Below are 14,829 nucleotides of genomic sequence, written 5' to 3' on the forward strand. Positions count from 1 at the left end.
TAATCAGTCAAAACACTGGCATGCATTCCCTGGCCTGCCGCCATGCTTGGAGGTGCCACCTAAGTTTACAGCATCTATTTAATCGATTAGATTGTACAAAAAAAATACAGCGGTGGACAAGCTAATGGAAAGATTGCAATTGCGTTAATAATGCAACCGGCTGATTTAGATTTTTCTTTAAAATTAACGCTTACTAGACATACAGTGTGAACGTTACCAGCCAGACTAGTGCCGCAATAACCAAAAAGCGTTTACATTTTCACATAAATACGGAATCAAATCATAAATAGCCTCTACTTTTGGACGAGCTTCCCATCAGAATTTGGGCAAGTGTCCTTTGTCCAAAAAGAATCGTTGCTTTGTTGTCAAAAACGTCACTTCCAACTCGGAACTAGACTAACAGTAAGCTACGTGGCACACCTACATGATCCAATCTCAAACCAATACTACGATAAATTCCGAAAAAATAGCTAAGATACTCGCATAACACTGATATAAATCGGGTTTCCACATAACTTCGTTATGATGTTTCCTAACACCTAATACCCGAATTAATTACAGACGGACCATCATCTAACAGGTCCATTTTACCAGGCCGATTTAAACTGAGCGTTTCAAAATGCACTTCCTGAGGTCTTGCGTTGCGTAATGGCGGAAGTCGAAAAACCGAGAGCGCAACCTCGTTCCTTGCCCTTACTAAGCTCTGAAGAAAAACGTAGAAACCACCATTTCCACTTCTCATTGGTTCTGAAGACATCCAGGGTAAGCGGGTGCAAGTTCATTTTCGATCCATAGGGCACGACACAGGAGCTTTAAACTGATCTGAAGAACAGAGACTTTTTTCTGACCCTTCGCATGTCCCTGTCCATGATTAATCGCCTGTAGAAAGATTCTGGTTCACCCACAGACATACATTTCAGACAGCGCGTTTTAGAACTAGCCACGATTGTTTTCTATCCAATAGTTATAATAATATGCATATTGACGAGCAAGAATTGAGTACGAGGCAGTTTAATTTGGGAGACGCAAAAATCGAAGTTGAAAACAGCACGCCCTGTAGTGACAAGAAGTTAATCCTGTATCAGTTAACTCATTAGCAATCTTGGGGCACCACAGAAAAGTTTATTTAACGATTTACCGTTTTCCGAATTAACTCTTAAAGATATAAAGATCTTTACATTTCAGTCATCAATCAGTCATTCATTAATTGTTACCTTCTATTAGTCTCATTCTGAATGTCGCAAAAATCTTGATATCTGCACGAACCTAGCATATAAATGATGAATCAGCGATAGCGTACACATTGATTACTACATAAGTCTCCAGTGACTAACCAAATTGATGGCATTTTAACACAAAATGACGATTCAAAAGAGAGGGAAAGGGAGGGCATGTAAGAAAGAGCGGAGAAGAAGACAAAGGACTTCACCTATTACACACAGTTGAATAATATACTGATTGTAAATGTGTATATTAGCACCCCAACCACCGCTCGTTCGGATTTAAAAATGCAATGACATATTTACGATCGTATGTCTTTGTCATCTCGCTCTGTTGAAATCACTCGATCAGTCTCTGGGAGTAGTTTCAGAGAGTCTCTGGTTGTTTAAGACTCTGGTCACCATGTACTTTGTCGCTGTAGTAGGTTGGTCTCGGAGTCTGTTAGAACGTACTTCCAGAAGTACATTCTCAGCCATGTAGCCACCCGCTTCACGCTGTCTGTCTATAGGGATTTTCTTCTGGTACAAGCTAAGACCACTTTCCACACCAGCCACACCCGCCGTGTTTTGGTCTGATGATAAGATCGGCACGGTCCTTTTATACACTCTGGAAAAAGTTGGTTCCATTAATTTCTGTGCTCACATGGGCGTGGTTACTGACTGAATAAATTTCATTCGAAAAACCATTTTCTCATTTAGAAGGCTAAGATCACATATCATCTTCTCACCATTTTTCATATTTAATCATATAAGTTCCACAACATTTGGATGTGAATCTGACAAATGGGAAATATGCACAAATTAGTAACACATTCCACATGATTGTTCTTTAAGTACCCAGGACCCTTCCAACGTTGGATTACAGAAATGTTTATCATTATCCAATCTTGGATGTCACAGTACTACAAAATCTCTCTCTGTTGTAACGAAGGGATTTTTTACTTCCTTTCATTGTGTGGAGTGAGAGATTCCTGCAGGTATTTACGACCGTCATAAACAGCCAACTTGACCCCTCTCGCCCTCTGCGGAGAGAGAGACAGAGAGGGGGGGGGGGGGCCGGGGGATCTGGCGCCTATGATCCTCACCCAAAAGGGAAAGTCATGACACACGGCTGTGACAATAACCGAAGAGAATTCTCTTGGGAGATTATAAGGTCGGCATTTGATTGTGAGGTATTCTAGGTCGGGTGAACAAAAGGACGTGAGTTCCTGTATGTTATTACAATTACACCATGAGTTGTTAATCATGAAACATACACCCCCCAGCCTTCTTCTTCCCGGAGGGATGTTTATTCCTGTCGGTGCAATGAACTGAGAATCTAGATGGCTGGACCGACTCTGACAGTATATCCCAAGAGAGCCATGTTTCTGTGAAACAGAGTATGTTACAATCCCTGAWGCCTCTCTGGAAAGAAACCCTTATCCTGATCTCATCAACTTTGTTATCCAGGGACTGAACTATAGCAGAGTAATATACTCGGAAGCAGTGGGTGGTGTGCGCGCCTCAGTCTGACCAGAAGACCGCTCCGAATTCCTCTTCTCCACCGGTGTTTTTGGGTCGGCCTCTGGAATCAGTTCAATTGCCCTGGGTGGTGCGAACAAAGGATCCGCTTCGGGAAAGTCGTATTGCTGGTTGTAATGCTGGTAGTGCTGGTGAGTTACCGCCGCTCTGATATCCAATAGTTCTTCCCGTCTGTATGTAACAACACATAATATTTTCTGGGCTAACAATGTAAGAAATAATACATAATACAATAATACAAAAAAGTTTCCAAAGAACTTGAAGCGAGGAAGCCCTCTCTGTCGGTGCGATCTTGGTCCACTCCARTGTAGAAAGGGCTTTAAAAATTAAWTTGATTGATTTTATTGATACAAACKGCCTTTTTTTGTGGGGTACTTCTGCAAATGAAAATGTTGTGATATATTCTTTGGACTTGAGCTTCTATGAGGGTCAAGGATATTCATTGGATATAGTGAGCATACTTCGCAAACTGTTTTGGTCCAAGGGGCTTATTGTGAGTCTGTCACACGTTTACAAGAGAAACATACAAAAATGTATCATGGTATTGCCTTCGGCAGCTAAGATGAAACTGAAAAGCTGAGAAAAAGGCTATCCTTTATAACGATCTTCTTCATCTGAGGAACAGGAAAGATCGGCCCAAAATGCAGCGTGGTAAGTGTCCATGTTAATTTAATATAACTGAACACGAAATACAAAATAACAAAGTGAAACAACGAAAATCGAAACCGTCCTGAAAGGTGACACAACACAAAACAACTACCCACAAACACCAGGTGGGAAAAGGATACCTAAGTATGGTTCTCAATCAGAGACAACGATAGACAGCTGCCTCTGATTGGGAACCATACCAGGCCAAACACATAGAAAAGAAAACATAGAAAAAAAACATAGAATGCCCACCCCAACTCACGCCCTGACCAAACCAAAATAGAGACATAAAAAAAGAACTAAGGTCAGGGCGTGACAGTACCCCCCCCCCCCCCCAAAGGTGCGGACTCCGGCCGCAAAACCTAAACCCATAGGGGAGGGTCTGGGTGGGCATCTATCCGCGGTGGTGGCTCTGGCGCGGGACGTGGACCCCACTCCACCTTAGTCTTGGCCCACTTTAGGTGGCGCCTCTGGAGCGGCGACCCTCGGCGCCAACCCCGGACTGGGGAACCTTGCAGCGGCCCCCGAATAGGAGGGCGACTCTGGCAGCTCCGGACAGGAGGGAGACTCTGGCAGCTCCGGACAGGAGGGAGACTCTGGCAGCTCCGGACAGGAGGGAGACTCTGACAGCTCCGGACAGGAGGGAGACTCTGGAAGGAGAAGATGCAGAGACAGCCTGGTGCGTGGGGCTGCCACAGGGCCCACCAGGCTGGGGAGACCTACAGGAGGCCTGGTGCGTAGAGGAGGCACCGGATAAACCGGGYTGTGGGAGAGCACTGGAGCTCTGGTGCRCAGCCTTGGCACCACTCCTCCAGGCTGAATGCCCACTCTAGCCCGGCCCCTCCWGAGTGCAGRSACAGGTCGAACCGGGCTGTGGGGGAGCACTGGAGATCTGGTGCTTACCACTCGCACCTCTCCATTAGGCTCAATGCCCACTTTCGCCCGGCACGGGCGGAGCGCAGGCATAGGATGAACAGTACCCTCCCARCGCCCCAGAGACACAGTACGCAGAGCCGGCGCAGGATACCCTGGGCCGAAACGGCGCACCGGAGAGCAAACACGCTGGGCTGRCACAATCCGCCCTGGCTGGATGCCTACTCTCGCATGGCACTTGCGGGGGGCTAGCCTATAGCGCTCCGGGCTATGAGCGTGCACTGGCGACGCCGTGCGCTTCACCGCATAACACGGTGCCTGACCAGTACTACGCTGCTTCCGGTAAGCACGGGGAGTTGGCTCAGGTCTATCGCCTGACTCCGCCCATCTCCCCGTGTGCCCCCCCCAATTTTGGGGGGGAGCTGCCTCTTGTTCCTGCTGCGCTGCCTTACCTCATATCGCCCCCTCTCCGCTATCGCTGCCTTCCAGTTCCTCATATCGCCGCCTCTCCGCTATCGCCGCCTCCCAGCCTGTCTCCAGGGTCCCTTACCGTCCAATATCTCCTCCCAAGTCCAGGAGTCCTGAACCCTCTGCTCCTCCTTACCACGCTGCTTGGTCCGGTGATGGTGGGTAGTTCTATAACGATCTTCTTCATCTGAGGAACAGGAAAAATCGGACCAAAATGCAGCGTGGTAAGTGTCCATGTTAATTTAATATAACTGAACATGAAATACAAAATAACAAAGTTAAACAACGAAAATCAAAACCGTCCTGAAAGGTGACACAACACAAAACAGGAAACAACTACCCACAAACATCAGGTGGGAAAAGGCTACCTAARTATGGTTCTCAATCAGAGACAACGATAGACAGCTGCCTCTGATTGGGAACCATACCAGGCCGAACACATAGAAAAGAAAACATAGAAAAAAAACATAGAATGCCCACCCCAACTCACGCCCTGACCAAACCAAAATAGAGACATAAAAAAGTTACTAAGGTCAGGGCGTGACATCCTTAGTCAAACGCAAGCTTGTCTCTCATTCAATTGTCCTACTCCACAAAATGTACAGGTCTGGTTTCTGCTTTTCTGTTCATTTTCTCAAGCAAAGAAAACGTATCCAGTGTGACTACTACTACTACTACTACTACTACCAGTGACACATAAAGTCAATGAATTCTATGCAACCAGGATATAAAAGATAGTCACAATAAATGTCCCATTCTGTGAGATATCTGATCTATATTGACACTAATCTGTCTGTCTGTGCAGCTGTGTCATCCAATGAAAATGACCTATTCTGAATGGCAACATTTACTTTTATTTGGGATTGGAGTGAGAGCGAGTGAGCGAGCGAGCACTGATTTGACGGCAACACCATTCAATCAATACAGAAGATAAAATGTCCATTTTCCAATTACATCACATTTGTCCTCTTACCAGCCACACTAATTACAATACTCACAATACCCGGAGTTGACCTTTGACCTCAAATGTACCTATTTTTCTCAAGGTTGTCCCTGTCTCTATACGATTGTCTGCGCCCTCAATTAAATCCTACATGAGCGCCCTCCCAGTCAGTTTCATTGTGTGAAATATTAAAGAGCCGTGGAGTTGGACAGGGCTTTAACTGCTGTGAGCAGATGCTCCATGCTTTTAAGCGTTGAATAATACATTTTGGTTCAATGTCTCTGGTTCCATTAATGTGTCTAAATGCTGCCGGGATTCCACACTGGCATTATTTCTCATAAATACACTCACATGCGCGCGAGCACACACACACACACACACACACACACACACACACACACACACAAACTCAAATGATCATCTGCACACACACAGACACACGCAAATGCACATGCACACACAATCAGGCATGTTCATGCAAGTGCACACACATACACACACACGTACATCAAGCTGAAATTACCTGCTGCTCAAAAGAACATTAAACTTCATTTGAAGAGTAATGGATCTCATCAGTCAGTGAACCCAAAGCATTATACTTCTACATGCGTGACTGCACCGTCATTAATCCAGTCATCGTGATACCTTCTCCCAAGCACTGACCTCCCGCCAATAATTAGTAGCTCAATGCAGAATTCAGTCAATTTATACAAAGTTTTACAGCTGAGTTCAAACTCCATTCAACCTTTATGATTTGTTTAAAGAATAGAGGCAATATTATGACGTGAAGGCATATGAAGCAAGCTGGCAGACCATATGCCTCGCTATCAGTTCCCTATGATTTGGCTCACTTTAATTTGACATTGGAAGTTGATATTAAAAGTCGACATGTTGCTAGGTCACTGTTTTCTGCTTACATCCACAGTACTGCACGGTACACATTCTAAGGCGTCTTGTGTTGCCCTTACTGCGTAACACTTACATATTCCATCCCGATCCGTTGTGTGAAGGCTTGCGTCATTTTCTATTAGGGTCATACCAACAAGCCCCTCTGCCTCAAACACCTCGGTAAGTGCAATGCATTTATATCAACATAAGTGGATTGATTTGTAYGAGCAACACATCTCTACAGTAAATGTACACTCTCCCTGACTACACCATCTTAGATTGATTCAATTAACAACACTGAGAGCAGAGCTGTCAGGACACGACAGGATTTCACAGCCAAGATTCCAGGAAGCCGAGAGAAATGATCACTGGTTCTGTCAAGGTTTCCCGGAGATAAACACCTCTAATCCTGCCCTAACAGGGTCGATCACAGGCTTGTCAAATCAATGGGAATTGGCAGGTTGAATTGATTTCTGTGGGAAAGGAGKAAGGGGTAGACAACCCTCCTCCAGCTAAAATCCTGGTCCTCACAATGTGAGCGTTGATGTGGCAAAGGTCTCTGCTGCCTCCAATTGAACTACATAAAGGAGGGCCGGAGTAGCCATGAATGTTTGATGACAATCAAACAGCTTGGTTTGGTCAACGTTCTGTGAACGTTGCTTACATGGTGAAAATTAAAGGATTTACGGATGATTTAATACAGTTTTCCGTTGACTGCCATGACAACATTAATATTGTCTGAGTACGCTGGCTCATTCCTGGGTTCCATTCACCAYCTCCTTTTCCTCTGATTCTCTTTAAAACATCAATATTAAACACGGTTTTAAATCTAATTGCATTGTAAGTGGTTGAAAGAATAAGAACGGTTTGGCCATTATCCTTGCAATACATTTTTAATCTGTGCTTTAGAAGCCTGCCTTAAAGAACATTTAAGTTTCATTCTGTAATTGCATTAGGTTTTGTAGGTTTAAAACTTCTGAGGCACAACTTGTTGATTAAAAATTGAAAATCCTGGCGGTGAATTGTAGCATTATCATAAATTATTTAATATTTCTCCAGATATTGCCCCCCCCCTCCCCCTCCCCATCTCCCTCAAACCACCAACAGAAACATTCTTCATTTAACATCGGCCTATTTCAGTATTAATATAAAGCCCTTTTCAGTGTTTCAATTACATTAGAGAAAAATATGTGGATTTGTATTATCTGTTAAGTATTTAATAAGCATGCCAGTTATCTTTGACTTGTGTCACATTAACATATCATGGCTTTAAGACTTGAGGCTTAGCAAGAATTAGGTAGAACAGGGCAGAAACAGGGCTGCTACATTTCAGTGGAATTAAATGTGTTTTTTTCCTCGGCACAATTCATATTTAATTGATGGCACACCTACTGGCATAAATTACGTATGAGACCCCAATATTCATAAACAAGCAGCTTTTAATACAAATTGCCTTCGACAGGGCCCCTATTACACAGCAGTCTGACTTATCTTTTAGTTACAGAGAATACTTCCCCTGACTTTTAATTTTAAACGGCCCTAATTTGTCACCACTTTAGAGAAGAACTTAATGTCCTCTCGTGTAAGGGTTTTGTTTATCACAGAGAATAAAGAGAGAATAATGAGTTGGACAAAAGCTAATTTATCTTATTTGGGTGACGCAGGTCACCGTCAACAGGCCATGGTGACTGGCACATCAGACCTATCACAAAGTAACAATGACACTGACATGTGCGATTTCAAACTCTTCATCCTTTGATCTCTGTCATCATCAGCCAACCGCACTTCAGAGCGTCTACAAAACAAAATCAAAAAACATCTTAGCAGTTGTTCTTCTCCAGAGCGACTCACATTCTCCGTGGAATCTCAGATTTAAGATGCTCTTTGAAGAGGTTGGTTTTCAGACGTTTTCGGAAGATAGGCAGGGACTTGCTTCAGGGGTACCAGGACAGAGAAGAGCTTTAACTGGGCTGAGCGGAAGCTGACCAGTAGTACTTCAGTTCCTGGCACCGTTTCTCTTCCGCTTTCCACTGGAGATACCTAGATCTTTGATTCGCTAGTTCTGAAGGGTGTCAAGGCCCTCTTAAAGAGGTGCTCTGGCCTGTCTGTCTGGCTACCTTCCTGTTCCACTCCCACCGTACCCATGTCTATTACAGCTGATAATGGCACATGGCCCGGCCGCACGATCTCCCCCTCCACCCCGCTGTTCAGTTCTCTGGGTGAATCGAGGGCTCTCTGTGTCTTCAGAGTTTGATAATGAAATCAACCAACCAACCGATGGTATCAATGTCAGTACCGAAACCTTGGATAAACATGAGTCCGGGTCCAGTTTCACGACTGATGATAAAGAAATACTGCACCTGAAAATAAGACATTTTTAATTTTGAGAAGCAGACGATTTGTCTCAAACTTTGCAGCAGGTAATAACCTATTCTTTATGTATCTTAATCACCTCATCATATGTGATATGAAAATGTGATAATTTACTGACATGAAGACTACAAATTTGTTGGGGGTATAACTTGTAATCTCCTCGTAGGCAGGTTGTGTTTAAGAAGGAAGGAGAAGTGCAACCGGCAGCCTTCTCCTCTCTTGATGATGGCTCAAAGTGAGGGCTGATCATCCCCCTACTAATTATTGGTGATTGCATTCATTATGTCATGTCACGGTGTCTCCGATGCGCCGTTGGTGGTGTGGGTAAACGGCAGCGATGGGGAAGCTGTTTCTCAAAGCTAATTGGACGACACTTTTGAGAGGCGAAAAGTACTTCTAATCAGCAGACTGTCCCTCTTCAAATGCATTTTTTATGAGACACCCAAACCCCCCTATGGCGGAGGGAGGGAAGCCATTTTCACAAGATGTCAAGTGCATCTTTACCAACCTCCCCCCACCCCATGGTTCTGTTTTAACCAAATGACGGGTCTTATTGTAAAAGTTTCTCCTTCTATTGAAAGATACCACTCTGAGCTACGATATGCCACTGAAGTCTGCCACAGATATGGATTTGTTTTAATGATGTATGTGGGAGGTCAGAGGTCAGCAATCTCAGAACTAATGGAGATTGAAAAGAGTATCCAACATCTTAGTAATTTTACTATCCGGCATCAAATACTTTCTGGCTCAGCGTTTCCACATGTATTACTCTTCAACTATATTAAAACGATGTGAATTATACATTCCATAAATTTGAGGGCACAGTTGGGACATATTTTGTCCAGTGGATACAGGCCCCTGAAAAGGGAAGAAGTATAGATTGCAGAAGCACTTTGGGAGCAATTCTGCCTCTCACAAATCAGCAGCACAAGTGACAGCCAAGCTGGCTATAGAGATATGTAGACACAATGGTAAATCACACCCACATGACCAGCAACGCTACACAGAAGCACATGCATCAACACACACACACATACACACACACACACAGACTGTACTTTTGATTTGTAATCTTTACACACAGGCCAATGTGGATATTTCTCTATAGGACCTGTGGATAATGTGTGGATTGAATGTTACAGCCAGAACTGTACTGAGCAAGAAGCAACAGATATTAGATCTGATGCTCAGTGATGTTCAGTATCCATTTAGGCAAAATCATTTGGRCAAAATTGTAAGCCGATTAAGCTTCATTTCAATGATGAATAATTTCACCTGACATTGTGAAAATCGAGGTTCTAACAATAAATCATAATGAGACAAAAAAACATTAACGACATAATGTATTATTCCATTAATCATTTAATAAATACAAATAAATAGTCATAGTATGAAACACAGATTAATAAACCAAAATATAATATAATTTAAATAAATGTTTTGCCACCATCATTTCCTTTCAATTTCCTAAAACACCATTAYAGTTTAGATTATATGAAGAACCAACCGATTTCTATCTCCAGTCACACTAGTGCTTCTCTCTCTCACACACTCWCTCTCTCACACTCTGTCACTGTCTCTTTAATGCAGCTCACTGCTTGAGTCTGCAGTTAAAAGAACTGAGGGATTTTCACTGTTTTACTTTGAGATGGCAGAGAGGAACTCGCCTAGAGAGTTCGTGACCCCACTCCATCACACAAACACAAACATGCATTGATAAACACTGCAGAGATGCCTAGGACCACAGTTTTGATGATTATACTGATTACTAGTAAACAAATTAATGCCACTAGAGAGAGAAACTATGTTTGCCTTCTGTCTGCGTTTTGAGAGATACCCACCCATAATATCTGAATTCTTGAAGGCGCTGACAGACAGGAAGAGAGGTCATTGGTGCTCGTGCCTGTGGAAGCCGATCAACCGAGGCGGAGAAAATAGGATTCTGCTCTATTTATAAAGCGATGCCGTCGTTGTTGACCAATCACTGTAGAAAACGTAGCCTGTGTGGTGATACGTCAGCACGTACATCGTACAACAGCAGCACCAGCTAACTTGCCCACTCTAGCTAGCTAGTTAGCTAACACTATCAGTTTGCGTTTAACAATAAAAATCATTGTTTTCGATTCCATTTTTTTATTAATAATTTATGTTGCAAATAAATMTGTTTTTTGTGCATACTTATGGTGTTTATAGCGATTATTTTTCCACACTTCAATAATAATAATATTTTGTTGTTATGGTTACTGGCGGATGTCGCATAGACTGTGKAAGAACTAAGTGGTGTACTCAGTGGGGTACTCGGTGATATTTCACTGGCTGTGCAAAAAGYGCATAACCCAGCAAAGAGTGACTATTTAAACTAGATTATTACAGATTAAACAACAAATAGCCACATTTTAYCTGTCAGTGCCCGTTTGACATGTCGGACGGGACCTTTCCCTCCTCTGATTGTAAAATAGGGAGAGAGATGTATTTCAGGTAGCCTTTAACGTTGGGCGCTTGGTGCATCATTAACACTAACTGAAGGCCCATCTCTGGCTCACTTCCACAAAGCCTCCCAGAGAAGAGGTTCASAACTGTCCTCCTCTCGTCAGTACCCARCACTGCTGTCTCCCTCTCTGCCTMYCTGCTTGCCTCTCTCTCCCTTCCCTCCTGCCACTTATTCTCTCCCTCTATGTTTGGAGCACCTGGCAAAGTCAGCAGTCGTCCAATGACTACCTTTATACACATCAAACACTCGCCCGCCGGCCCCTTTCAAGCCAGAGAAGCCAATGTCAGGGTGGAGAAAAGGAGGTGGCAGGAGTGTTATCATTAGGTGGATCCACCTGGTAGCTGATGCTGTTCCTGATGGGTGGCGGTCTCTGACTGTGTGTGGAATGGAGACTTGATGATGTCTGAGTGTCTGAATAAAGGGGTTATTAATGTGCTGAGTTCATTAAAAGGTCTAAGCCCTTTGATTGGAACTGTTTTAAGATTGTTTTSCTATTTGATTTGGAATTTTAGGAGTTAGCGATAAAAAATACCTGAAATCTTTAATTTGGCCTTTATTGCTATAGCCCAGAGAAATGCATTGGATAACACATTCATAAAAGGCAAAACAGACAGCCCAAAAATAAATCATAAGGAATAAGGTTTTGAAGTGTCTGTCCTATATCTAGGATTTTTTTTTTTTTTTAGGAGCAACAACGGCTCAGCCACGAAGTGGTAGGCCACACAAGCTCACAGGACAGGACAGGACCGCAGAGTGTGTAGTGTGTAGCGCGTAAAAAAAGTTTGTCCTCTGTTACAACACTCAATACCGAGTTTCAAACTGCCTCTGGAAGAAACGTCAGCACAATAACTGTTCGTTCGTTTGGGGCTTAAGGAAATGGGTTTTCATGGCCGATCGGCCACACACAAGATCACCATGCGCAATGCCAAGCGTTGGCTGGAGTGTTGTAAAGCTCGCCACCATTGGACTCTGGAGCAGTGGAAACGCGTTCTCTCTGAATCAAGCTTCACCTTCTGGCAGTMCGACGTAYGAATCTGAGTTTGGCGGATGCCAGGAGAACACTACCTGCATGAATGCAGAGTGCCAACAGTACAGTTTGAAGTAGGAATAGTGGTCTGGGGATGTTTTTCATTGTTCGGGCCCCTTAGTTCCCGTTCACAAAGCATTTTCCATACAGAAATGGTTTGTCGAGAATTTGACTGCTAGCCAGGCCTAATTGCCCAACATCGGTGCACGACCTCACTAATGTTTTTGTGGCTGAATGGAAGCAAGTCCCTGCAGCAATGTACCAACATCTAGTGGCAAGCCTTCCCAGCAGAGTAGAGGCAGTTATAGCAGAAAAGGGGGGACAAACTCCATATTATTGTCCATGATTTTGGAATGAGATGTTCGATGAGCAGGCGTCCAGATACTTTTGTCCATGTAGTGTAGGTGTGGAGTTACATTGGATAAAAAGCAGTCATATAGCTGAAATCTATACAAAAACTCAAATAACCACAGTCCCCTGAAATGACCAAACAATGGCCTGAGGGTTTTCCTGTTACAGTCGATGGTTGTGTTCCAGGCCAACTACATTGCAGATGTTGCATTGTATCAACCAATGGTTAAAGGCCACGTCATCAACAGCACAGCCGGGCATCATATTGCTATATCATAAGATCCATGTGGTTGAAAGAAGTATTTAGACATTGTGAGRTCTGCCCTTTGTCTACAATGTACTCAGTCTGTAACGCGGCCCTTGAGTCAATCCAGGGGGAAACTCAAGTTTCCAATCACCAATTCCCAGTGAAATAACAATAGTTTCTGGGTAAAATACCCAGTGATATGAGTAGACGTTGCATTATTAAAGCCCGTACGTGGGCCTGCTAAGCAGCATATGATAATTGGGCAACTAAGCAGAGTCACAGTGACGGCGCGAACCTCCAGCAGAACCATCAGTACAACGAGTAGGCTCAAATCACCATAATTATCATTAGTCAACCACCCCACTAACACCCCTCCTCCTCCATAAACCTCTTTCCTTCCCCTAGTATGAGAAGACACGATCCAAAGCACCGCTTAAATGCCAATGTACCTGACTAGCATCAGTTAAGAGAGATAAAAAGAAAGAGAGAGGACTGCTTAGACTCTAACATCCACGCTGCTTAAGCTCCTACATCCACGCTGCTTAAGGCTCCTAACATCCACAGCTGCTTAAAGCTCCTTACATCCACGCTGCTTTAAGGCTTCTCTACTCCACACTGCTTTAAGACTCCCTACATCCACGCTGCTTAAGGCTCCTACATCCACGCTGCTTAAGGCTCCTACATCCACGCTGCTTAAGACTCCTACATCCACCTCTTAAGGCTCCTACATCCACACTGCTTAAGGCTCCTACATCCACACTGCTTAAGACTCCTACATCCACACTGCTTAAGACTCCTACATCCACAGCTTGCTTAAGAGCTCCTACATCCACGCTGCTTAAGACTCCTACATCCACACTACTTAAGACTCCTACATCCACGCTGCTTAAAGGCTCCTACATCCACGCTGCTTAAAGGCTTCTCTTCCACACTGCTTAAGACTCCTACATCCACACTGCTTAAGACTCTACAATCCACGCTGCTTAAGACTCCTACATCCACGCTGCTTAAGGCTTACATCACGCTGCTTAAGGCTCCTACATCCACGCTGTTAAGGCTCCTATATCTAAGCTGCTTAAGGCTCACTCTATATACATGTGCTCTGTCCTATATCCTGTTGCTTGCGTCCATAAATTCTGCCGGGTTTACATCCTCTGTGCCTCGTCATGTTGAACCTCCTCCTCAGTCCTTGTCATGATGACCTGCAACTCATCACGCCTCATCCTCTCACATCCATCCATGCCTCCATCCCACCCACACTCCACCAGTGTATCTCGCTAGTCCATGCTGCATCTATTAGCCCAGCACAAGTATACCTCTCTGATGTTATGGCATACATACCTTTAGGTCTCTTTCATTCATTATGCCCCCTATGTTCGTTCTCTCTCTCTCTCTCTCTGTGTCTCTGTCTCTCTCTCTCTCTTCTCTGTCTCTGTCTCACTCTCTTTTCTGTCTCTGTCTCCCAATCTCTCTCTGTCTCCCAGTCTCTCTCTGTCTCCCAGTCTCTCTCTGTCTCTCTCCGTCTCTGTCTCTCTCTGTCTCTGTCTCTCTCTCTGTCTCTCTCTCTCTCTTTCTCTCCCCCTCTCTCTTGTCTCTGTCTCTGTCTCTCTCTCTGTCTTCTGTCTCTGTCTCTCTCTCTGTCTGTGTCCTCTCTTTCTTTCTCTCTCTCTCTCTCTCTGTCTTTGTCTCTGTCTCTCTATCTCTCTGTCTCTCTCTTTCTCTCTGTCTCTCCCTCTTTCTTTCTCTCTGTCTCTCTCTCTTTCTCTTCTCTCATCTCTC

The sequence above is a fragment of the Salvelinus sp. IW2-2015 genome, linkage group LG3, assembly GCF_002910315.2.
Source record: "Salvelinus sp. IW2-2015 linkage group LG3, ASM291031v2, whole genome shotgun sequence".
NCBI classification, from domain to species: domain Eukaryota; kingdom Metazoa; phylum Chordata; class Actinopteri; order Salmoniformes; family Salmonidae; genus Salvelinus; species Salvelinus sp. IW2-2015.